A 27,634-nucleotide genomic window follows, 5' to 3' on the forward strand; every position below is an offset into this window, starting at 1 on the left:
TGGCCGGTACCCTTAACCCTCAAAGGGGTCCAGAGGTTCTTAGGGTTCGCCAATTATTACCGAAAGTTTATACGAGACTTTTCCACCATTGTGGCGCCTATTACTGCTTTCACCAAGAAGGGTGCTAACCCGTCCAAGTGGTCTGAAGAAGCCATGCAAGCTTTTCATCTTTTAAAACAGAGGTTCATCTCTGCGCCTGTCCTGAAACAGCCTGACATCGACTCTCCTTTCATCCTAGAGGTGGATGCCTCCTCCGTTGGAGTAGGAGCGGTGTTATCTCAGAGGGCTAAAGATGGCCATTTACATCCTTGCAGTTTCTTCTCCCGGAAGTTCTCCCCAGCTGAGCGCAACTATGCCATTGGCGACCAGGAGTTGCTAGCCATCAAGCTCGCTCTAGAAGAGTGGAGGTATCTGTTGGAGGGAGCTTCTCATTTAATCACCATACTTACAGACCACAAGAACCTTTTATACCTGAAGGGCGCACAATGTCTCAACCCTCGTCAGGCCAGATGGGCACTTTTCTTTTCCAGGTTCGACTTTAAACTCCAGTTCTGTCCGGGCTCTCAGAATCGCAAGGCCGATGCCCTTTCCCGCTCATGGGAGCAAGAAAATGAGTCAGAGTCTTCAGACAAGCATCCTATTATAAATCCGTTGGCATTCTCCACGGTAGGGATGGACTCTACGCCCCCATCAGGGAAAAGTTTTGTGAAGCCGATGCTAAGGAAGAAGCTCATGCATTGGGCCCATGCTTCCCGTTTTGCCGGACATACAGGTATCCAAAAAACCCTGGAGTTTATCTCTAGGTCCTATTGGTGGCCAACTCTGAAAAAGGACGTCTTGGAGTTTATTGCATCTTGCCCAAAGTGTGCCCAACATAAAGTATCCCGCCAGTCGCCTGCGGGGCAACTGGTTCCACTATCCGTTCCCCGTCGACCATGGACCCACTTGTCGATGGATTTCATTACAGACTTACCCATGTGCAACAAGTTCAATACCATCTGGGTGGTAGTTGACCGGTTCACCAAGATGGCACACTTCATTCCTCTCACCGGTCTTCCGTCAGCTTCCAAGTTGGCACAAGTATTCATACAAGAGATCTTCCGACTCCACGGTCTTCCTGAAGAAATTATCTCAGATCGAGGAGTTCAATTCACAGCCAAATTCTGGCGAAGTTTATGTCAAGTCCTCCAAGTCAAGCTAAAGTTTTCCATGGCTTACCATCCTCAGACCAATGGTCAAACCGAGAGGGTGAATCAGGACTTGGAGGCCTTCCTCCGCATCTATGTGTCCTCCTCTCAAGATGACTGGGTTCAATTACTTCCCTGGGCCGAGTTCTGTCATAACAACCAGTATCATTCTTCATCTGCTTCAACACCATTCTTCACTAACTTTGGATTCCACCCTAAAGTTCCTGAGTTCCAACCGCTTCCAGCAACTTCTGTTCCCGCAGTGGATATCACCTTGCATCAGTTTGCCAATATCTGGAAGAGCGTACGATCAGCTCTGCTCAAGGCATCGTTCAGGTACAAGAAGTTTGCGGATAAGATGCGTCGAGCAGTTCCTGCTCTCAAGGTGGGTGATCGGGTATGGTTATCCACGAAGAATTTGAGGTTAAGAGTTCCCAGTATGAAGTTTGCACCTCGCTATATCGGTCCTTTCAAGATTGAACAAGTCATCAATCCTGTTGCTTACAGACTCCAGTTGCCTCCCTTCTTAAAAATACCCAGGACATTCCATGTTTCCCTGTTGAAACCGCTGATCTTGAATCGGTTTCATTCCTCACTTCCTCCAACTCCGAAAGTCCAAACTCAACGAGGCGTTGAGTATGAAGTGGCCAAGATCCTGGACTCACGTCACCGTTACGGTCAACTACAGTATCTTATTGACTGGAGGGGTTACGGCCCTGAGGAACGTTCATGGACCAATGCTTCTGATGTCCATGCTCCTGCCTTGGTCCGGAGATTCCATTCCAAGTTTCCTCAAAAGCCAAAGAAGTGTCCTGGGGCCACTCCTAAAGGGGGGTGTGCTGTCACGATCCGGGTATCTGGACGCCATTTCTTACCCATCAGATGCCTCCTAAGGCTGGCTCAGCGCTCCAGGACCGGATCCCATCTGTTATCCTAATGTTCACATTCCTGCATCCTCTCCTGTCTCTCTGAGACGCTGTCACAGTAACGCCTTATTACATCTGGCATGGCGTCTCCCGCGGCCTCCGCCGCCGTCCCTGAGCTTCTGCATGCAGAGTGTCAGAGTGGGGATTACGTCAGCCGCGGCCTCCGCTGTGTCCGCGTGGTTGGATGTGCACTTGTCAGCCTGGCGTCTCCTGTCTCCAGTGGCCGGCGCCGCCATTACTGTTTTCATTACCACATGGATTACAAACCAAACTTCCCTCCAAGTGTCTGCATGGGCGCAGCCATCTTGGATTCTGTCAGCTGATCATTTCCTCCAATCTGTTGTCAGTATTGTTAATCTGCATAATTGCCTAGCCAATCCCTTCCTTGCTGCAGGTATAAATACACTGTGCCTGAGCAAGGAAGGCGTCAGTGCTTTGGTTGTCAAACCTAGTTCCTGTTTGTCTCTCTCCTGTGATTGTCTTCCAGGTTCCAGCTCCTGTCTCAAGACTTCCACCATAGATACCCGCACCAGCATTCCACCTGCGGTGTAGCCTGACTCTCCAATCCATTGTGGATTCATCTGTTTCCAGCTACAACATTACCTGCTTCCAGCTCAGCTTCCAGCAGAGTACAGCTTCCCTTAAAGGGCCGGTGTCCTTTCTACACTTTACCACTCTCCACCGGTATTATTATTTCTCCGCTCTCAAGTTCTACATTTCAGTTCATATTTCATCGCTCCCAAGTTCATTTATTATTTAACTGGTTCCAGCCAGTATCCACTCCGTGCTAACAACAGTCTGGTTCCAGCCAGTATCCACAGCAGCTGTTTTACCTTCAGCAACCCAGCTTTTCCTGGAACACCAGCTGGCACAATCCTGGGTTATCTCCATTGCTACAGTCGGGCCTGGTAAGGACTTTCCATCTAGAAGATCATAAGAACTATCTCACACTACCAGTGCCCTGTGGCTCCTGCCATCCTGTAGTACCCAGGAACTGTATTTATTATTTGCTGACTTTTACGTTTTCTTTTACTGCTGCTGTGTTGCGGAGTTGTCATAATAAACATCATTGACTTTTATCTAAGTTGTCGTGGTCACGCCTTCGGGCAGTTATTATTCATGTTACTTACATGTCCAGGGGTCTGATACAACCTCCCAGGTTCCGGTACATCTCAGCCCCTACAACTGAGGCTGCCTCCCGTCAGCTCAGGCCCTCAGTTGTGACACATGCACATTGCTTGTTTCCCTTTTCATTTTACAGCATTTGGCAAAGTGATTAAGTCTACCACATTTCATGCAGGTTTTACCATAAGCACGGTACATTTTAGGATTGTGAGCATTTCCACATCTACTACACATTTCCTTATTAGACTGTGGCTTAGACTGCTTCATTCTTGAGAATGGAGGTTTGCTTGGCTCTGTTTTCTGCACTACATGGACAGCAGCATCAACTTCCTTGTGTAACTTTTTGGCTTGAAATCTAGTTATTTCTGCAGATCTGCACATAGTCACTGCCTTTTCTAGTGTTAGGTCTTGCTCTCTCAGCAATCTCTCTCTGAGTCCATTATCAGGTATTCCACAGACAATACGATCTCTAATCAGTGAATCCTTTAAATCACCAAACTCAGAGGTTTTTCTGAGTGATTGCAGCTCTGTAACATACTGATCAAATCCATCTCCAGACTTCTGATCACATGTGAAAAACTTATATCTTTCATATGTTACATTTTTCCTTGGCACAAAGTAATCTTCAAACTTTTGCATTATAGAAGATAGCACCATATTCTGCCCCTCATCAAACTGAAAACTATTATAAATGTCCAGCACATCCTCTCCTATCACATGGAGTAAAATGGATGCCTTCGTTTTGTTAGCCTCTGTATCAGCTCCACATGCAGCAAGTTATATATTAAACCTTTGCTTAAATCTTTTCCAGTTTTCAGACAAGTTACCAGACATCAGCATGCCGGTTGGAGGAGCCAGTTTATCCATGGTTACTCACTGTATGAAGAGAGGAGCACACGTCAGGCTTTGCAGACACTGAGTATCACAGCCTTACAGAATTCTGCAAGATTCTTTCACACTCTGAGAGCACTAGCAGTCCAAGTTAAACTTATCTGACACCATGTTTTGTTCATATGTTTGTAAATCCAGTCATAAGGATACAGAGACATGTGAGTTCACTGCTGTGCTGTTTATTCCATCACCAACTCCAGACACACTGCACACTGGACCACCCACTTCCCAGTATCCCCCTGGTCCTAGGGACCATCACTGAAGATTCAGGCTTACACAGATTAGTAAGGGAGTGTCTACAAATATTAAGCATTTTAATACACTAACATCACACACCCCATCTTTTCTTTTTCCACTAAACTATTCTTCTTTATCTATAAAACTTCATTTACATTTTTTCCCCCAAACGAGGCCTTGCTGTGTGTCTATGACAGGCTGCTGTCTGGGGGAGTCTGGATGAGAATCTCTGAGGTAAGTAAAAGCCAGGAAGAGAGGAATTGTGCAAATAATGATTAGGTATGGCTAAAACACATCAAAGTTGGCCATCGATGGTTGATGACTGAGAGGAACTGAGGCAGGAGGTAAAACTGTATTTCTGGTGTCTCATTCTCCTCAGTGATTTATGTTCTTTTTAGCCCTTTTGTCCCCCTGTCCTTCTTGCTGGTGTCACTGTTCTCCGTGTGCATGTTCATTCACAGGGCTCTAGTTTGTATAGTCAATGCTGTAACCTTACTCAGGTAACTACATCATTCTGTGTATGAGAGCATATATTCATTACTTGCAAGCAGTGACAGACTGGGCCATTTCGGCCCAGGCACTTGTGAACATGCACTCGCTCGTCACGGGGGTCGTGCCATCATGTAATACGAGGGTCGTGCCGCAAGTCATGAGGGCGTGGACTTGTGGCAAGCCCCCATTACTGTGGCAATGCATGCTGGGGGTGGGGGCGCGCCACGAGTCCGGGGGCGTGGACACACGACACGCCCCCATTTCCATAGGAGACCGATTGGGGCTGCTCAACCAGATAGCTGGAGGATGCACTGCGCGCGGCTTTCCCGGATCTCTGAGGGACCGGACTGGCCCACCTGCCCATCGGACCTTCTGGCATGTGACAGAAGTACCAGATGGCCAGTTCGGTCCTGCTTGCAAGTTATCATAGATATGCCTATCCTATCCATCTGTTGTCCTGCTCCGGGCACACACAGGAAGTACCCATGAGAGAAATATAATATCTACTCATGAGGGAAATATAACATCTCACTGAAAAGTCACCTCGTTGGTTCAATACCACCTCCACAGGCAGGGGCGGATTGGGAACAAAAAGCGGCCCTGGAAAAATTTGTACTAGTGGCCCCATATGGGCAGCACCAGAGGTGTAAGGTCTAGCCATGGGCCATGACAGCAGCACCCTCTCCCCAAGACTTTCCAGATAGTGGGCATGTCTAGCATCAAGGGGGAAGTTAAAAGGAAATAAAATTAAATATTATGAGCACATTATATGATACAACTTTAGAATTTAGGAAACTATATAATTCTTTAGAAATATATATTTTCTTGCTTATTACACCAACCGTATCCCAATCACTATTCACTCAGTCTTATATGTCAGCCAAGCAGGCAGACAGAGCATACACTAGATCACAGGTTCTCAAACTCGGTCCTCAGGACCCCACACAGTGTATGTTTTGCAGGTAACCCAGCAGGTGCACAGGTGTATTAATTACTCACTGACATGTTTTAAAAGGTCCACAGGTGGTGCTAATTATTTTACTTGCGCTTCTGTGAGGAGACCTGCAAAACATGCACTGTGTGGGGGCCTGAGGACTGAGTTTGAGAACCTGTGCACTAGATCATCTGCAATCACAGGCTAAGTGGCAAAGTAATTTTCATATATGCAAAGTATTTTGCATCTCATTCATTATGTCTATAAATAGGACCACATGTCCTCATACAAAACAGGCCCCACTGGTGCGTCGGCCCACCGGGAATCTTCCCTGTAAGCCCTATGGCCAATCCGCCTCTGTCCACAGGGGACACTCAGGAATTCCCCTGTCAGTGTGCCTTCTACATACTTCCCTTTGTTCCAGTCTGGACTCTAACAGACATCTCAGAGCCTGACCCAGTGTGTGGCCCAGCAGGAGGACAACTACGGGAGATAGGAGGGAGAGACCTGATAAGGGAACCCACCAATCAGAAAACGATGCAACTCTCGCAGGTGATCACAGCGCCATTGGAATTTGGAAGGTTTTAAAGGAGTTCCACCACCTCTCTAGGACCACTTTAAGCAACGGGGAGATGCATGAAGAATTGGAGAGGGATAAAGTGGAGAGAGATAAAGGACCTAATTCATATTTATATGCACATACCTACGCAGATGCATTTTTTTCCAGCTACGTAATTGCTAATCATTGCAAGTGAAGCTACCACCTAGAAAAAACTATAGATGCCCACCTGGGGGTGAACATCAACTGCTAGGAAAACCCTATGGCTATGCAAACTGCACGTGACAGTAACGATGCAGGCATCATGTTTTTGTAAGTATGTGATCGCAGCTGATGGCATAGCCACACATTGAAAATGGCCATGACACGCCTGCTGTTTTCCAACTATTCCCTGTTACAACCCCCAAATGGGGCCTTCCTGTCAATCACTCTGCCAAAAATATTGCAGTGCAAGCGCAATTGCAATGGCACCTTGGCACATGTGTAGTGTGATCGCTGTAAATGCGCAGTCTGCCGATGATCACATCGGCCATACAATGAAAACATGAATTAGGCCCAAAGTACCAACCAATAGGCTTCTGTCATTTTTCTGGCACTCTCTGTAATAGGGCACTTAGAAGCTGATTGGTTGGTAAGTTATCTTTCTATACTTTCTCTTTCCAAGGCTTGATACATCTCTGCCTCTGGAAGCTATTGAGAACTACTGAGACATATTGAGAGATATTGAAAGTACTGTGTCACCATAATCAGTCTCAGATCTCCAGAGACTGAGCTGGATATCTGAGTGTACAGACAACGTGATATCAGTAGACCAGTGAACTATTGGACCAGTGACTGTTCTAACAGTAGAAAGAGAATCTTAAACTGATTAAAGAGCACTTTGGTACTGCGCTATTGATACTGTGTAGTGCTGAAGACAACTGTGCTATTAAAAGTGGAACCGTATTTATTTATTTTTATCACTGCATTGTTCTCTGGAATAAAAAAGACCAGCATTGGATACTAATTGTGATTACAAATACATGCATGTTATAGGACAGTGCCGCCCAACAACAGAGTACTCCAACAACAGAACTTTGTGTTCGCTTTAAAGTGAATGACTGTGTTCTGTGTAAGTCATTGTGTGTTTAGAAGCTAGTATATTAAAGTAATTAAGAAACTGCATTTTTCCTATTTATAGCAAAAGAGGTTCTGCAGCAGTTAAGATAAAGCCCATTTAATTATTAGAAAGCATTATTGCCATTGCCTAATAGTCACCGTACTGTAAACTACTGTTTATATGTGCCATATTCCTTTTGTGTCGTTATTGACTACCATATGTATGGTGATGATTGTTATCATGCAGTTACTGACATGGATTCAGGTTCTCTTACTAACTCCTCCTTTTTTAAATCTACTTGATTATTCTATTCATCAAGGCTGTCATGTTACGCAATTTTACTTTGTCCATGAGGTTAATAAAGCTTGTGGCGCCACTGCCAGAGAAGCATGAATATCCGCTGGAGCTGTGGTCTCAGTTGTAAGGTATCATGTATGTGATAGCCGGGCAGGGCCAGGTTCATCAGTGATTTTTGCAAACATTGCACACCAGGCCGTTTCATCACATAAGCAAGCAGTTTATTCACAATTCAGACAGGGTTATCACGACAATAACATTTAACTTCTTGTTCTCCTATCTTCAGCATAATATTCATATGGGTTACATCAGGTTACATCTCCTTTCATTTGCTTCACTGGCAATAACAGCATTAACAATGATGTGACAGCATTACAGTACATACCAGCGCAGTCTTTGGGAATCAGTAGTGCGGCTTCCGCAAACTGAGATTCATTTCAGTGTGCTCTCCCCCATTCGCTAGGGGCTCTATCTAAACGGGATCTCTCATGGACACGTTACTGGGGGCCTTCCACCAAACGTGGTTTCCTACCACTCACCCAGATAGTCCTCTCCTGAAGAATCACACCTCCCGTCCTGCTTCTTGGGTACCCCTGAAGGTCCTTTGTTCCTGGTTCCTTCCACTGTACTCTGCATACTGTGGCTCTCACACTGCACTCTCCATCTCTCAATGAAGCTGCTGGCTTTCCTGTTACACTGCAAATATGGGCTCTCCCTCTCTTCATAGCAACACCCACACGCTGCTCTTCTCTCCATAATGCCAGGGACCGTGGCATACCATGCTTGTTCCACAGTCCCCAGACTGCGTTTCTCCTGGTCACTAGCCTGTGCTCTCCATCTCTGTCCTCAGCTCACACTGAATTCTCGCCTGTGTTTTTTTCCTTGTCCTCTAAAACCCCCCTACACTTCCTGTCGTAACCCTTTACATGTCACAGGGTCTGTGAGAACTGGTTTAACTGGTTTTGGGGCCATAAACTCCCCCACTCACTGATAAGAATTAAATGGCTTTTGGAACTTTCCAATATCTGTTAACATTCCAGTATGCCACATGTACACCTTACTTATCTGTGCCCACACAACCACCCAGGCTACCGCAAATGCACTTTATGAGTAGGATAACCACCTCCTGGCATTGTAATGTTCCAAGTCTGATTTACATACAGCCTACGTATTAACTGTTGTTTCCCATCCTCACCAACACACTGAGTGTATGTTATTCCTTGGAGTATAGATTTTGGGGCATTAGATTATGCACAAGTTCCGGTATCTCTTTTTCTGACAGCACTTGTAGGGTTAACATCCTAGGGGTAAATAACTAATACCAGTATAGCTATTCAGGATTGAAGGATTCACTAATATAATGGATTATCACAGATTACAGGACCAGATAGAGCCTGCACTGATATCTGTTGTGCATGAAGTCAGGCAACTTGACTTAGCAAGATATCTGTGAATAGAATCTGTTACTTGCAGTGACTACTTACCGGTTTGTACAGGGGCAAGAATGGGCCTCTGGTGGCATATAAAGGAACATGTGGAGCAGCTGACATATGAAGGTGTCTGATGACATACAGAGGAGCCACGACCTTTTTGGTTGGGGGGCCAAGATATAATGTAATATTGGCGCCCCTAAATCGTGTCCCCTCAAGGGCTGCTGGACTTACCCGTCACACCACCTACCTGATGACAGAGATGGGAAATAGGGACAGTGCAGCAAATATCTTTGATATCTGATGCAGAATCCCTGTAATACTTCAGGGAATAATTACATTTTAAGTGATTTCTGATTTTTTTGTGTGATTTCCCACAAAATGAGTATAATAAATATGCCCCAAAAAGATAACTGTAACATGTGAGTTTATGTGGAAGATGAAGAGACAGGATCCACTCACAGCTCTCACCCTGGCTGAGGCTGTGCACAGGGGCGGATTTAGGGGTGAGGGTGCCCCTAGGCACAACAGTAACCACCACCCCCGCCTGCCTATTTTTATTATTTTTATTGATTGGTTATAAGCCTTCATTTGATGATAGCCAATTTAATAGAATAATTAAAAATGCCACTATTACTTAATTATTTTTTTTATACATATTTACTAAGCAGGACAGCTTACAGGGGCAGTAAGTGCATGTCTTACCCATTTATACTCCATTCCAGTTGGCATATGGTACAGTACAGTGGACATTTTTTGCAGTTACTGGTACATTTTGGGCTGACAGTACCAACACAAGCATCCAAGTGCCACCCCAAAACAAGTGCTGCCCCTAGGCACGTGCCTCATGTGCCTAATGGGAAATTCACCACTGGCTGTGCATGCAAGGTAACAAGACTTCACAGGGGGATCAGTCCGAAATCCTGTCAGACGGGATCCCGGCGGTCGGAATGCTGACACCGGGATCCAGACCGGCACAATCCCGACAGGGGGGCGAGCGCAACGTTGCCCCTTGCAGGCACACTGCTCTTGCCACGCTGCGGGCACGGTGCCTCGCTACGCTCGGCACACTAATTTATTCTCCCTCTATGGGTGTCGTGGACACCCACAGAGTGAGAATATGTCGGGATTGTGCCGGTCGGGATCCCGGTGTCGGTATTTCGACCGCCGGGATTCCGTCTGGCGGGATCTTGACCGCATCCCTTTACAAGGTACCGTTTCAGCTGAACCCAGGGGGAGGTCAGAGGGAGCCACAAGGGAAGGGGGTGGGGGGACAAAGGGGAGCTGAGAGGGAAGAGGTGAGAAACATATGAAGTTGGAGGTGAGAAGGGCACAGGGATGGACTCAGACTGAGGGGCTAGCCCACAGTAACTAGCCACACACTGTAGGGCTTGGAGCTGGGTGCAGGGGGAACTAGTGCCCAGGACAGGAGGCAGGCAGAGAAGGGCTAGGGGAGGGAGGAGGTGGAGCAGCCAAAAAGTGTATTATCTCCATCCTGACACTGCCCGTATTAACTTTAGATGGTGGCCGCACTGTACCCCGCAACACAGTACCTTGGCGGGTTTTAAAAATTTTGGAAGGTGAGACGCCCCTTTGCCCCCCCCCCCCCCCCCCCGCCTCGCCCCGCCCCGCCCATCCCCTGTTCCAGCGCTTATTATGACATATAAAGGAACCTGAGGTGGCTATGATGGCATATTTATTATTATTTATTTATTACCAGTTATTTATATAGCGCACACATATTCCACAGCGCTATACAGAGAATATTTGGCCACTGGGAAGAAACCGGAGTACCCGGAGGAATCCCACGCAAGTACAGGGAGAATATACAAACTCCACACAGTTAGGGCCATGGTGGGAATTGAACCCATGACCTCAGTGCTGTGAGGTGGTAATGCATATAAAGGGACATGTGGAGTAGATGACATATAAAGGAGCATGTGGAGGGGTCTGACGTCTTTATTAGAATGGTAACAAAATGGACACAAATCTCACAAATACAAAGGCTGTAACGTTACTGCACTTTTAGCCACACCTCCTAGTCACACACCCCTGTCCCAGAATCCGAAAATAAAAAGGTGATAACTCTAGCCTGGGTATGTGAGAGAAAATATGAGGTGACCAATCTATTTATAAGGCAGCCAGATTCAATTACATGCGAATTATACTGTATGCTTGCATTTTTGTTTATCTGTCTTTTGGAGGAGCCCTGTGCAGGAAGTGACTGACATTGATGTTTATATTGTGTGCAAGTCTGTGCAGGCATGTGTGAGTCCAGAGCAGAGTCTGCTCACAAACAGGGAAAATATGTAGGATCTTTAACAGCAAGAAAAACAAAACAGCATGGACCGCCTTCAATATGATAAATAGATGGGAAACTATAAGTGACTCTAAATATAGGTTTTGTAATACAATAATTATAAACATTGCATTTATGTATACAGTATATACACTCTAAAAATGTAAAGAATATATATATATATATATATATATATATATATATAATTATTATTATTATTATTATTATTATTTTTTTTTTTTAAATAATAACTGTCCAAATATTTTATTCAGTTTAGAGTTTGGGCCAGTATTACAATACATTCAGTCAATACTAAGCAAATAAATCATAAATAATCTAAATGTATATAGTACTAAAACAAAGAAAAACAAAACAAAAACTTTGTTTCCAAATGTATGAATCAATAAACTCATATTCTTATTTCAGGTGATTTAAAATGAGAAGACTCACCGACTCCATACCACACATGCATATCGCTTAACTTCCCTACACTCCAAGGGCTACTACACACCCTCTACAGTTACCATACATTTACTACCTAGGGCTTAAACGGAGTAGAATTGTATTTCTTGTATTATCTGATCATAATGTACTGTATTATAATGTTCATATAATGCACACTGTTAAACCTGTTTCACTGGTAATTCACCGGTCAATAAAAACACTTTAAAAAATAAAATAAAATGAGAAGACTATATGCAGGCAACTTTGAAAGGTGGGGCCCCGCTCCTGTTGCACCAGAACCTCAAATTCACATGCAAATTCACATAATTTAGTCCCGCCCCCTCAAAACAAAGCCATGATTCCCCCGTGTTGTCTCTCACATCCTTCCCGATTCACTAGGAAGCGGGTGGGATGCGGGAAACCCGGCCACTCTCCAGGGGTGTGGGGTACTGCCTGAGAAATCGAGAGTCTCTTGTAGCTTCCGGGAGAGTAGGTATGAATTAGGGCACTGTCAGGAATGGAATCCTAGGATTTTGCACTGTGAGGCAGTAATGCGAACCACAATGCAAACTGTGGCACACACTGTGAATCCCATAAATCTCATTTGGTCTAGCTTCAACTATATGCTGTTTAGAGAAAGGTGCCATTATTACAGTAAAAAATAAAGTCCATCCCCTTCATATTATGTCGTATATAAATAATTGTCCCTTATCTGTAAGTTCTGCTTTACAGCCTTGTGCATGTCAGGGGTATGGTCTAAGTCAGAGGTTCTCAAACTCGGTCCTCGGGGGCCCACACAGTGCATGTTTTGCAGGTCTCCTCACAGAATCACAAGTGAAATAATTAGCTCCACCTGTGGACCTTTTAAAATGTGTCAGTGAGTAATTAATACACCTGTGCACCTGCTGGGTTACCTGCAAAACATGCACTGTGTGGGCTCCCGAGGACCGAGTTTGAGAACCTCTGGTCTAAGTTCTTGCGCACAGAAATGTTACAGAGCTATGCATAGTGTGTTACCTTACATACAGTTACCAGGGCTGCCATCAGAAATTGTGGGGCCTGGGACTGACAAAATAAACCTGGCCCTTCCCCCCAAAAAAAAGATTCTGTAGCACCGCTCCACCCCTATGTGATGTCATACATTGTGACGTTACGTCATACTTACCTACTCTCCCGGAAGCTGCGGGAGGCTCCCGTTTTTTTGGGTATCCCCCCGCACCCCCGGAAGAGTGGGCAGGTCTCCCGCATCCTGCTCGCACCCTAGTGATGCGAGCAGGATGGAGAGATAACCTCCTGCATTCGCGGGTCCGTCGGGTGGAGAAGGGATTAAAATGACGCAAATCGCGTCATTTTAGCCCCGCCCCCTTCCCGCAGACCCGTGAATCGCGGCATTTCCCGATGCGGGGGACGGGGCTTAGTGATGTCACTGTACGGCCCCGCCCCCCGAAGACACCTGCAGCGTCTCCTCTCCGGGCTTCTCCCGGAGAGGAGAAATAAAATGTAGGTAAGTATGCGTTACGTATAGGTGGAGCTTTGCGGACCTACAGGAACGGTTCACAGAGAGCCTGTCTGCAGGGAAGGCTTGTTTTAAGAAGTCCTCCCTGCGCATCAGCCTGCTGTAGTTTCACAGCCTGGTGCATCTCTCCTGGTATTGGCGGTAGGAGCCAGAGGTGGGCCCCCATCTCTGTAAGGGCCCGGGACATCAGTCCCCACAGTCCCCCTTGATGGCTGCCCTGACAGTTACTGTAACATCCCAATTCTTACATTTTCTTGACATAGACATTTTCACAGACCTTTCCCTCAGTCTTTAGTGCATAGTAGAAAATGCTAATTTCCTTGGTTTCCATCCCCCTGTTCCCACATTTAACACTATAAAATATCCTCAGACAGCAGTGTGTTTTTGTATATATATATATATATATATATATATACTGTATATATGGGTTTAGTCAATTAGTGTCGGAATTTACAAAAAGTTGGAAAAACTGCACTTTTCTACTTTTTTAGGTTGAATCTGGATTTGACCTATTCAATTCCAGTGCCGTTTTTCAGACTTGTAGAAAAATCCGCCTTGTCGGAAAACACATGGATCGGCGGATTAGCCACTGATTCACGTTTTTTGTTGATTATGCAGGCATTTCCGACAGTTTTTTGGCACGTTTTCGACAATGTCAGTTTGACTTTAAAAAAAGTTGAATCGGCATTGTCGACAACGGACCAAAAACCTGTCGAAAACGCCCGCAATTGAATAGGGGGTATAGAATTAGAGCCGTATTTCCGACTTGACGGAATTACTAATTGAATAGACCCCATAGTAATTATAGGTGTTCCATGCAGTATTGCATGTTATAGAAATTTAACATTCACAAACTACCATGAATACTGGAATGGGAATATTTGCTCAAATTCCCGTAAAGCTCTGGAGCTTTTTTCTATTATCCCTGTTGAAGGAGAAAGAATAGATTACCTTAATGAAGAGGTTTGCCTGTTCTCCTTTGTAGTTTACTGGTCCTCCCAGTAGCTCCCCGGCATGCAGTGAAGGGTGCTTTCCCTGTGTATAGTGGTTCCTCAGTAGAGCTGATCAGAGCCTGCTGTATTTCCCAGTGATACAGTTCTTGTGGTTTATGTTCTGAGGTTGCAGCAGGATCTGCCTGTATCAGTTATTCCTACTGTACTGTGTATGCTGTATAGCTGATTACTATCTGAGTGCTGATTCCCCTCGTACACACGCCCTGACCATCTGTGTCAGCCCCGCTCTGTGTGAGCACTTAGCACATACAAGTCTAATAGTTCCTACAGCCAGACTTGCATTGTGATGAAGAATAAGCGCTATAGTAATAATGTGTACCCTCAGAATGAAGTATGCCTAACATTTACTCTTAAGTTATCACAGCCATTCACAGTGGCAAACGCAGGATTTGCATGGGGGGGTTTCCAGAACTGGGCGGAGCCAATCACGGGGTGCGGACTGAGGTGACCCAGTATATGCTGGGTCCGTAAAACTAGTGTGTGTGTGTGTGTGTGTGTGTGTGTGTGTGTGTGTATACACACACACACACACACACACACACACACACACACACACACACACACACACACACACACACACACACGTATAGAATGTAAGCTCTCACGAGCAGGGCCCTCTTCCCTCATGTGCTTACCCTTTTCTTACTTTAATAATCTTCAGATGCACCAAATCCAGCAGTCTTCTGCCACCTGATACTTATTCCAGTGTCAACTGCTGATGTAGCTATGTTATTTACCCTGTACTTGTCCTATATTGTCGTCAACTGTAAGTTGCTGTTTTCCTGTTTGATTATTTGTTTATGTACTCTGTAATTGGGCACTGCGGAACCCTTGTGGCGCCATATAAATAAAGGATAATAATAATAATAATAATAATAATAATATATCTACACATATATATATACATACATACATACATACACACACACACACACACACACACATACATATACATAGCATATTAAACATGCATACATATATATATATATATATATATATGTACACACACATACAGTACACATATATATATATACACATGTATATATATCGTGTGTGTTTATATGTATGTATGTATGTATGTATGTATATACATGTGTATATATGTATGCACGTGGATATATATGTACTATAAATTAAAATAAAGTAAACTTTTATTGCACTTTCAAGTGCCACCAGGAAGACAGCAGGCTGCAGAGGACGCTAGACAGCCATTAATAATACTCATGCAGCTAAAAAAAAAAAAAAAAAAAACCCTGGGTGCGCCACTGATTCATACTGACACTAGGGATGTTAAAATCAGATATTGAACTACTACTGGCATCTGGTGAGGATCTCGTCGGTCGAGATCCCGGCAGTCGAAACACTAATGGTGCCCATACACTTGTGCGATGCCCCGCGACGCGACATCGCGGGGCATCGCGCCGGCAGTTCAGGAACGATTAAATTGCACCTGAACTGCCAAAGTGATTACCATGCGATCATGCGATGGATCGCATGGTAATCACGTGATGGGCACGTCACCGCCGAGTGGGTGCGGCCTCCATCCGCTTCCGGCGGGTGCTCATCGCACATGCGATCACACTGCGATTCGACAAATATTAAGTGCAGCACATACTATCTTGAGACACGAGATTCGACCGGCGTGCCCGCGCATCGCTTCAAAAGGTACCTAAAATGTGCATACAATCCCTCGATTTCTCTCACAGATGCAGTCGAAATCGAAGGTTAGCACCGATTATCTCACAAGTGTATGGGCACCATAACACCGTAATCCTGACACTGCTTGGAATGCATCCTGACTAGGATCACAATCTTGGCACCGGAATCCCAAACGAGAGTTAAAGCCGGGTGTGTGTGGGGGGGGAGGGGCGGCTTCGGGGGTGTTAGGCTTAGGTTGCGGGGAGGGGGATTAGGTTTAGACACCCCCGGGGGGGCGGGGGCTTCAGCACAGTGTATCCTGTGTTACTGGAACTGCTACGTATCTCAAGTATATCCAGTGTAACGAGCTGATCCGCAGCTCAGTATATCCTGTGTAACTAGAGCTGATCCGCAGCTCAGTATATCCTGTGTAACTAGAACTGCCAGTGCCCTGTATCTCAAGTAACTAGTACTACACCGCAGTTCTTACATAGTTAACCTAGTGCTTCATACTCAACTTCCATTGTGACGTCAGGTCTTCCACATTAATCACCATTATAATCATCACTACTACATGTAAATCATTTTGTATTTAACAAGTATAGATATAAACATTTGTAGTCTTATCGTACAAGTACCTTCTAAAACATCCAGTGTACCACAAGTCAGCTGTATCTGTAACAGAGAGATAATGCAACCTCATAGGATTACACTCTAAGGGGTCAATTTATTAAAACTTGAGAGATAAAGTGGACGGAGATAAAGTACCAACCAATCAGTTCCTAAGTGCCATGTTACAGGCTGGGTTTTGCAAAATTACAGTTAGGAGTTATCTCAGTTCACTTTATCTTTCGCCAAAGCCTTAGTACTGTACATATAGGGTCCTAAGGGGCAGATGTATGAAACAAGTACGTATTGTGATGGTATGCAGGGCCGGCTCCAGGCACGTTCGAATTGAGCGGTCGCGCGGGGCGCCACCCTTAATGGGCGCCGCGCGCTGGCGCCGCCATTTTCGTTCCTGGAGCCGGCCCTGTGTGGCGCTGCCCGGCCTTAAACTATTGTGTGCTTACGCGCTGTGCGGCGCTGGCATCTGACGTCAGACGCCAGCGCAGCGCACATAGCGCACACCACCCGCACCGCCGCCACACCGCCCGCGGCCCTGCGCCCTGCTCCCTCAGACAGCAGCACTCCTCCCCCTCCCAGCGCAGCAGGTATTGGGGGCATTTATGGATGGCATTATGTGGGGGCTGCACTGTGGGATCATATCTGCACTGTGGGGGCATTCATTTATCTAGCACTGTGCGGGCATTTATTTATCAGGCACTGTGGGGGCATTTATTTATCAGGCGCTGTGGGGGCATTTATTTATCTGGCACTGTAGGAGCATATCTGGCACTGGGGGCATTTATTTATCTGGCACTGGGGGCGTTTATGTATCTTGCACTGTGGGGGCATTTATGTATCTGGCACTGTGGGGGCATATCTGCACTGTGGGGGCATTAATGTATCTGGCACTGTGGGGGAATATCTGGCACTGGGGGCATTAATGTATCTGGCACTGTGGGGGCATTAATGTATCTATCACTGTGGGGGCATATCTGGCACTGGGGGCATTAATGTATCTGGCACTGTGGGGGGCATTAATGTATCTGGCACTGTGGGGGCATTAATATATCAGGCACTGTGGGGGGCATTAATGTATTTGGCACTGCAGGGGCATATCTGGCACTGTGGGGGGCATTAATGTATCTGACACTGTGTGGGCACTTATGCATCTGGCACTGTGTGGGCACTTATGCATCTGGCACTGGGGGCACTTATGCATCTGGCACTGGGGGCATTTATGCATCTGGCACTGGGGGCATTTATGTATCTGGCACTGGGGGCATTTATGTATCTGGCCCTGTGGGGGCATATCTGGCACTGTGGGGGCATTTTTATATCTGGCACTGTGGGGACATATCTGGCACTGTGGGCACTTATGTATCTGGCACTGTGTGGGCACTTATGTATCTGGCACTGTGTGGGCACTTATGTATCTGGCACTGTGTGGGCACTTATGTATCTGGCACTGTGGGGCATTAATGTATCTGGCACTGTGGGGGGCATTAATGTATCTGGCACTGTGGGGGGCATTAATGTATCTGGCACTGTGGGGTCATTAATGTATCTGGCACTGCGGGGGCATATCTGGCACTGTGGGGGGCATTAATGTATCTGACACTGTGGGGGGCAATAATATATCTGGCACTGTGTGGGCACTTATGCATCTGGCACTGGGGGCATTTATGCATCTGGCACTGGGGGCATTTATGTATCTGGCACTAGGGGCATTTATGTATCTGGCCCTGTGGGGGCATATCTGGCACTGTGGGGGCATTTTTATATCTGGCACTGTGGGGACATATCTGGCACTGTGTGGGCATTTTTATATCTGGCACTGTGGGGACATATCTGGCACTGTGGGCACTTATGTATCTGGCACTGTGTGGGCACTTATGTATCTGGCACTGTGTGGGCACTTATGTATCTGGCACTGTGGGGGCATTTATGTATCTGGCACTGTGGGGGGCATATCTGCACTGTGGGGGCATTTATGTATCTGGCACTTTGGGGGCATTTATGTATCTGAACCGTGGGTGCATATCTGGCACTGTGTGGCCATTTATGTAGCTGGCACTGCTGAGGGGGCATGTCACGTGTAGCTGGCACTGCTGGGGGGGCATGTCACGTGTAGCTGGCACTGCTGGGGGGGCATGTCATGTGTAGCTGGCACTGCTGGGGGGGCATGTCACGTGTAGCTGGCACTGCTGGGGGGCATGTCACATGTAGCTGGCACTGCTGGGGAGCATGTCACGTGTAGCTGGCACTGCTGGGGGGCATGTCATGTAGTGTTCCCGCTAGGCGTCTGTGGCTAGGCAATGTGTCTCAGTGCTCTCCCTGGTGCAATGTGTCTCAGTGCTGTGCCTAGCGCAAAGTGTATAGGAGGTTCTACCTGGTGCAGTGTGTATTAGCTGCACTACTGTGCGGTGTAATGCAAATTGCCACTATTATGTGGCCACGTACCTTCCCCACAAAGTAACTCCCCTTAATTTTTGCTGCGCGCCTTCGGCGCGCACTGTCCATGCTTTGACATTTGGGTATGGGAACAACAAGCAGTATGTACATCATTTTGCCCTCCTAACTTAAAAATGTGCCCTCCCTGTGATCAGCACCATGCCCTAAAAAGTGAACACTATCATGTGTAGCTGGCACTGCTGGGGGGCATGTCATGTGTAGCTGGCACTGCTGCGGGGCATGTCATGTCTAGCTGGCACTGATGCGGGGCATGTCATGTCTAGCTGGCACTGCTGCGGGGCATGTCATGTGTAGCTGGCACTGATGCGGGGCATGTCATGTCTAGCTGGCACTGCACATTATGTGTATCTGGCACTATACTGGAGACATTGTGTGTAAGGAACACTACTGTGGCTATGTGTAAGGCTGCTAATTGTGTGAAAATATATTTATAGTTTGATGATATGAAGTTACGAGGCCACGCCCACTTTTACAGAGGCCACACCCACTTTTCCGGGCACGGGGGGGGGGGGGGCTTTTACATTTTCTCGCTCAGGGCGCGAATTGGGAAGCACTAGCGCCGAGATGGAAGAACATTTCGGCTGCCGTAGATGGGGAGTGAAACCTGACAGAAGCTGATTGGTTGGTACCTTAGCTCTCTTCATTGTATCTCTCTCCAAGCTTTGATAAATCTCCCCCACTGAGTTCTGTCACAGCTTTATTCTTCATTGATTCTGGAATGCCCTTTGTTAAATGAAGAAAAGACTATATGGTATCCCTGACTGCAGGGAGCACCCAATAATACAAACAGGGATTTAGGGGCCGATTTATCACCATCTGCATTCAAGGATGCGGATGGCATGTGATAAAATCGACCCAATCTGAACTGCGATAATTAATTGATTATTATCGCATGCAGGCACAGAGCTTGCCATGACAACCCGCAACAGTATTGGGGTATTTTTCGGGAAAAATACCCTGATGTCCCACCGACATCACTGCCACCGGGTCCACCCCACTGTCGCGACTATCCCCCCCCCACCTGCGGTAAATATACTTACCAGTTCAGGGGCAGAGAAAGCTGTGCAGAAGTAGGGATCTCGTAATGATCCCTGTGATAACGCCAGCTGGAGCCGGTGTAAGTATCACAGGGCTCATTGTGGGTTTTTTAAAAATGTTTTATAGTAAATTCGTCCCAGATCGCATTTCCCATTATAAAAAATCAATTAAAGGGTTTGGAGCAGTTTTTAATGAAAACTGCTCCAAAAGCCATTTAACACATTTAAGCGATACTAAAATACTGCGACAAGGGTGTGAAAACAATTTTTTTCATTTTTTTTAATTAAAAAAGGAGTTTTATGGTAAGAACTTACCTTTGTTAAAACTCTTTCTGCGAGGTACACTGGGCTCCACAAGGAATGGACAATGGGGTGTAGAGTAGGATCTTGATCCGAGGCACCAACAGGCTCAAAGCTTTGACTGTTCCCAGAATGCATAGCGCCGCCTCCTATATCACCCCGCCTCCCTGCACATGATCACAGTTTTTAGTCAACCAGTGCAATGCAGTAGCAGGAAAAGAGACGACAACGGTTAGTAGCCACCGCATTCTCACGACAGTAGACGTGTCAGCGGCTAATGCCATACCAACCCAAAGAAGCTAAGTGCGTCAGGGTGGGCGCCTTGTGGAGCCCAGTGTACCTCGCAGAAAGAGTTTTAATAAAGGTAAGTTCTTACCATAAAACTCGTTTTCTGCTGCGGGGTACACTGGGCTCCACAAGGAATGGACAATGGGGGTGTCCTAAAGCAGTTCCTTATGGGAGGGGACGCACTGTAGCGGGCACAAGAACCCGGCGTCCAAAGGAAGCATCCTTGGAAGCGGCAGTATCGAAGGCATAGAACCTTATGAACGTGTTCACAGAGGACCACGTAGCCGCCTTGCACAATTGTTCAAGGGTCGCACCACGTTGGGCCACCCAAGAAGGTCCAACAGACCGAGTAGAATGGGCCTTAATGTGATCAGGAGCAGAGAGACCAGCCTTCACATAAGCATGTGCAATCACCATTCTAATCCATCTGGCCAGAGTTTGCTTGTGAGCAGGCCAGCCCCGTTTGTGAAACCCAAACACAACAAAAAGAGAATCAGATTTCCTAATTGGAGCAGTTCTCTTCACATAGATACGGAGAGCCCGTACCACATCCAAAGGCCGCTCTTTGGGAGACAGATCAGGAGAAACAAGTGCCGGAACTACAATATCCTGATTAAGGTGGAACGAAGAAACCACCTTAGGTAGATAGCCGGGACGAGTCCTAAGAACCGCCCGGTCATGGTGAAATATCAGATATGGGGAACCACAGGACAAGGCACCCAGATCCGACACTCTTCTAGCTGAAGCAATAGCCAGCAGAAACACCACCTTAAGGGAAAGCCACTTAAGGTCAGCTGAACCAAGTGGTTCAAACGGAGACTCTTGTAACGCCTCCAAAACCACCGACAAGTCCCAAGGAGCCACAGGCGGGACATAGGGAGGTTGGATACACAACACGCCCTGAGTAAAGGTATGCACATCAAGTAAGGTCGCAATTTTTCTCTGAAACCACACCGACAAGGCAGATATTTGAACCTTGAGGGAGGCCAGATGCAGGCCTAAGTCCAGGCCCTGCTGAAGAAAAGCCAACTACTTGGCTATACTAAACTTGGAAGCGTCATAATCGTTAGATGCGCACCAAACAAAGAATGCCAGACCCTATAGTAAATCCGAGCCGAAGCCGGTTTCCGGGCACGCAACATAGTTTGAATGACCGCCTCAGAAAACCCTTTAGCCCTTAAGACGGAAGCTTCAAGAGCCACGCCGTCAAAGACAGCCGGGCTAGGTCCTGGTAGACACAGGGACCCTGAACGAGGAGGTCTGGGCATTGTGGAAGTAGAATTGGACGCTCTGACGATAGGCCTTGCAGGTCTGAGAACCAGTGCCGTCTGGGCCACGCTGGAGCTATGAGAAGCAGAATTCCTTTTTCTTGCTTGAACCTCTGAATTACCCTGGGCAGGAGTGACACCGGAGGGAACACGTATGGCAGCCGAAACCTCCACAGTACCGCCAGCGCATCCACGAATGCTGCTTGAGGATCCCTTGTCCTTGCTCCGAAGACTGGAACCTTGTGATTGTGTCGAGACGCCATCAGATCTACGTCTGGAAGGCCCCACCTTTCCACTAGGAGTTGAAACACTTCTGGATGGAGGCCCCACTCACCGGCATGCACGTCCTGACGACTGAGAAAGTCCGCTTCCCAATTCAGGACTCCCGGAATGAATATTGCCGATATGGCCGGTAGATGGCGTTCTGCCCACTGTAGAATCCGTGAGACTTCCTTCATTGCTAGGCGGCTTCGAGTGCAGCCTTGATGATTTATGTAAGCCACTGTGGTGGCGTTGTCCGACTGTACTTGAACAGGACGGTTCTGAAGTAAATGCTGGGCTAGGTTCAAGGCATTGAAGACCACCCGCAACTCCAGAATATTGATCGAGAGGAGGGACTCCTCCTTGGTCCACCGCCCCTGAAGGGAGTGTTGCTCCAGCACCGCGCCCCAACCTCTTAGACTGGCATCTGTCGTCAACAGGACCCAGTCGGATATCCAGAACGGACGGCCCCTGCACAGTTGCTTGTCCCGGAGCCACCAGAGCAGCGACAGACGGACCACCGGAGTCAATGAGATCATTTGAGACCTGATCCGGTGAGGCAGGCCGTCCCATTTGGCTAGAATCAGCCTCTGGAGAGGGTGAGAGTGAAATTGAGCGTACTCCACCATGTTGAATGCTGACACCATGAGGCCCAGCACCTGCATCGCCGAATGTATCAACACTTGCGGACGAGATAGGAAGCAACGAATCCTGTCCTGAAGTTTCAGGACTTTCTCCAGAGACAGGAACAACCGCTGGTTGTGAGTGTCCAATAGTGCTCCCAGATGCACCATACTCTGAGCAGGGATCAGGGATGACTTCTTCTAGTTGATGAGCCACCAGTGGGCTTGCAGAAACCGGACCATCACATCTAGATGACGCAGGAGAAGTTCTGGGGAATTTGCCAGGATTAACAAGTTGTCCAAATACGGCAGTATCCTGACCCCTTGACGGCGGAGTACCACCGTCATCACCACCATGACTTTTGTAAAGACTCGCGGAGCCGTTGTTAAGCCAAAAGGTAACGCCCGAAACTGGTAATGGCAGTTGCCAATCGCAAATCCCAGGTATTGCTGATGAGACACTGCTATAGGAATATGCAGGTAAGCATCCTGTATATCCAGGGAGACCATGAAGTCCCCAGGTTCCAAGGCCAGAACATAGGACCCTGGAAACCTTCACAAACCCGTTCAATGCCTTGAGGTTGAGAATGGGCCGGGAGGACCCATTTGGTTTCGGGACTAGAAACAGCGGAGAATAGTACCCCCGGCCCCTCTGCGCAAGAGGCACCTGTACTATGACTCCTGTATTCAGGAGGGTCTGTACCACCGAATGTAGAGTGTTTGCCTTTGTCTTGTCCAATGGGACATCTGTCTGGCAAAATCGATGAGGGGGTCGGTTTTTGAAGGCTATGGCGTAACCTCGCGTGACGACTTCCCGCACCCAGGCATCTGAAGTGGTCTTTAACCATTTCTGGGTATACCCTAGAAGCCGGCCCCCCACCCTGGGATCCCCCAGAGGGAGGCGCGCCCCATCATGCGGCAGGCTTATCTGTCTTGGAAGCTGGCTGACGGGCCGCCCAGGCTCTTTTGGGCTTAGGCTTACCAGGTTTTGAAGTGCGGGCCTGCTTGTTGTACGCCTGACCTTTTGCTTTACCTGAAAGACGAAAGGGGCAAAAGGAAGTACCTTTAGCCTTCGACACAGAAGGAGCAGTACTTGGCAGACAGGCAGTTTTGGCAGAAGCCAAGTCAGCCACAAACTTATTTAAATCGTCCCCAAACAGAATATCTCCCTTAAAAGGGAGTACCTCCAGGGTTTTTCTAGAGTCCAGATCCACAGACCAGGATCTCAGCCACAATATCTGTCGAGCCAGGATGACGTAGTAGAGGCCTTGACTGCCAGGATACCGGCATCAGAAGCCGCCTCTTTAATATAACGAGAAGCTGTGACAATATAAGACAAGCATTGTCTAGCATGGTCAGAGGAGATTTCAGCATCTAACTCCAAGGCCCATGCTTCAATGGCCTCTGCAGCCCAAGTAGCTGCAATAGTGGGTCTTTGTGCAGCACCCGTGAGGGTGTAAATTGCTTTCAGACAACCCTCCACACGTTTATCCATAGGCTCTTTTAGAGACGTGACGGTGGTGACCGGTAGAGCTGAGGAAACCACCGTCCTAGCCACATGTGAGTCCACTGGAGGAGGCGTTTCCCAATTCTTAGACAGCTCCGGCGCGAGGGGATAGCGAGCCAGCATCTTCTTTTGAAGCACAAACTTTGTACCCGGGTTTTCCCAGGGTTCCTGACGTATATCAATTAGGTGATCAGAGTGAGGTAAAACTTGTTTAATCACCTTCTGACGCTTGAACCTATCTGGTTTCTTAGGAGGAACGGATGGCTCGGGATCATCCGTAATCTGTAAAATTAACTTAATAGCCTCCAAAAGATCAGGAACATCCACATGTGAACCACCCTCCCGATCAGCCGTATCTGAGTCAGAACCTGTGGGGTCAGTGTATGTGCCGTCTTCATCCGACGAGGTGTCAGTGACAGCAGTGGATTGTGAGAAGACAAGCGCTCGCTTAGAAGACCCCTTGGACGTAGGCGAGCGACGGTCAGACTTTTTAGTAGTCAGGGACTGGTTCAACTTCTTTATTTGAGCAGATAAATCGTCCGCCCACGGCGGGTTAGCTGCAGGGACCACAAACGGTTGTAGCGGCATTGGGGGTCCCATAGGGGGTGTTAGTTTATGAACTAGCGTATGCAGAAGCGTGGAAAAGCGGCCAACGGCGGGTCATTATTTGCCCCCGTTGCCACCGTCCCACTGGGGGGCAAGGAGCCCCCAGAACCAGAGCCCAAAGCTGCTATATTCTCCTCATAGGTATCTGCGGCTTCAGCAACACCGGCAGTGTGTTCAGCCCCAGAACCGTTACCCTCAAAAGCAGACATGATATAACTTGCAGTATCAGGTAACACAGTATAATTTGTCAGTAGCACAATACCTCTAGCCCAAACCCCTGCACAGTGTAGTCAGCACCAGCAGAGATAAAGGAGAGATATGGTGACTAAATCACAGAGAAAAATACGTAATACAGTATATCTTTGTGAAAATCCTATATTAGATAAAATCTGACGCACCAAGCCCCCTCAGGTTATAGAATATAGGGATAGCAGGTTGAGTGAAAGACACGAAATGGACACCACTCAGCTATCAAATGCACACACAAAATAGTCACAGTCTGTACAATGCAGAGGTTATTACTAACAATAATACTGCACTGGACTAGCTTACACAGCTATATAACAATAGATATAACAGTACACAGTAAGAACTGGATGTATCACATGGTAATTGTACTAGGAAACCCTGACTAAGTGCACTCTTTCTTAACTAACACTGACTAAAAAAGGCAGGTAGAATACTTAAGTGTCTTGTAAAGTTACAGCACTGACAACCAGGCGGCTTTACATAGGAGGATTTGCCCAAGCATTCCCAGGAACAGTGAGCTGAGGGATAATGGCGCCACAGACACTGCCAGGGAGTGAGGGAGAGACAGATATGCAGCTCCAAGGCGGGAACATTTGCAGAAAATGGTGCCCTGGGGCTGGGGGAGGGGCTTCAGGTCCAAGCTCTATCCCCCTGCTGGCAAAACCACCAGGTACTGCAGGCGCTAATAAAACGGTTTATAGAGAAAACCTGACCTGTCCCATGCCCTGGTGATCTAGTGGGATTGCCTGTACTGCCACAGTGTCCACCGCCAGCGCGCACGGCCCGCCTCCCACTGACCGTGCCAGATCTCGATAAAGACCGGGTCCCGCAAGCGGGACCCACTTACCACCTCCCGAAGCGCGGCCACGCGATCCCGGAGAGCCCCCATCGTGTGTACCTGACAAGAAGAAAACCGGAGCCTCCTGCTGTAGTTACCCGGCAACCAGGGCTTGGGAGTGTACAGCGCCGCTGGGGAGAGCCGGAGCTGCAGCCGTGAAGTCTTCACTTTTTTCCTCAGAAAAAAAGCTCTTCTTAGGGCTGCCTGGAGCAGCCCCTCTGTTAAGTGCCTGTTACTGCAGCACCAACTACAAAACTCAGATCCTGTGCAGGGAGGCAGGGTGATATAGGAGGCGGCGCTATGCATTCTGGGAACAGTCAAAGCTTTGAGCCTGTTGGTGCCTCGGATCCAGATCCTTTTCTACACCCCATTGTCCATTCCTTGTGGAGCCCAGTGTACCCCGCAGCAGAAATAATGTTAATAAATAGGCCCCTAAGTGAAACACAATGATTATGATGTATAGGGAGTCAGTTGTTCCCTGGAACGTTACGTATGGAAACGGGTCTGTGAAAAACTCTCAGCTTATCTGTATAAACAGTCGTTTACCAGTTTTTATATCTGAGGACGGGAGATGTGCTATCTTATTTCCAGCTGTAATAAGTGTCTCGCTGTCTTAACCTTATGATGATACTGGTGACCATTCATGATACAGTTATAGGGGGTATCGGTAGCAGTCGCAACTGAGTTGCGATCACATCTCCCTGCTTACCCCCACAGTGTGCATGCGCAGAACCCGCTCTGCGCGTGCCCGGGTGGGGAGATGCGATTGCATTATGCCTCTGTCTGATTGGCAGGCAGTGTCGTTCGTGGGGCAGTATGGGACGGGAACACGACATTGCAGAAGCTGTGACATGGCGTTGGGCGGGCATGGCGAAGAAAGACCCTGGGGCAGATGTATTAAGCCTGGAGAAGCAATAAAGAAGTGATAAGTGGAAGGTGCTAACACACCAGCCAATCAGCTCCTAACTCTTAATTTACATATTGGAGCTGATTGGCTGGTGTGTTATCACCTTGCACTTATCACTGCTTTATCATTGCTTTTTCACTTCTCCAGGCTTATTACTACTGTGCCACATCTTCTTGTTTATACCATGTGGATATACTACTGTTCTCTTCCCGTGTAACCCAGGCACATGTACTACTGTTCTCTCCTGCTGTAACCCAGGCACATGTACTACTGGTCTCTCCTGCTGTAACCCAGGCACATGTACTACTGGTCTCTCCTGCTGTAACCCAGGCACATGTACTACTGTTCTCTCCTGCTGTAACCCAGGCACATATACTACTGTTCTCTCCTGCTGTAACCCAGGCACATGTACTACTGGTCTCTCCTGCTGTAACCCAGGCACATGTACTACTGGTCTCTCCTGCTGTAACCCAGGCACATGTACTACTGGTCTCTCCTGCTGTAACCCAGGCACATGTACTACTGGTCTCTCCTGCTGTAACCCAGGCACATGTACTACTGTTCTCTCCTGCTGTAACCCAGGCA

The 27,634-nt window shown here is 47.4% G+C and overlaps 1 protein-coding gene across 2 annotated transcripts in view; it reads right to left on the reverse strand.

Annotated features, from left to right (window-relative positions):
* Positions 1-14,589, reverse strand: part of LOC134933392 (leukotriene C4 synthase-like) — a 116,550-nt gene extending 101,961 nt beyond the window's left edge. For both annotated transcript variants that reach the window (XM_063928539.1, XM_063928538.1), the window contains exon 1: positions 14,388-14,589. The gene's annotated coding sequence lies outside the window, so the exon portion shown is untranslated. The remainder of the gene's footprint in view (positions 1-14,387) is intronic.
* Between the last annotated feature and the right edge of the window lie 13,045 nt (positions 14,590-27,634).

Source organism: Pseudophryne corroboree, chromosome 6, assembly GCF_028390025.1.
Source record: "Pseudophryne corroboree isolate aPseCor3 chromosome 6, aPseCor3.hap2, whole genome shotgun sequence".
In the NCBI taxonomy this organism is placed as follows: domain Eukaryota; kingdom Metazoa; phylum Chordata; class Amphibia; order Anura; family Myobatrachidae; genus Pseudophryne; species Pseudophryne corroboree.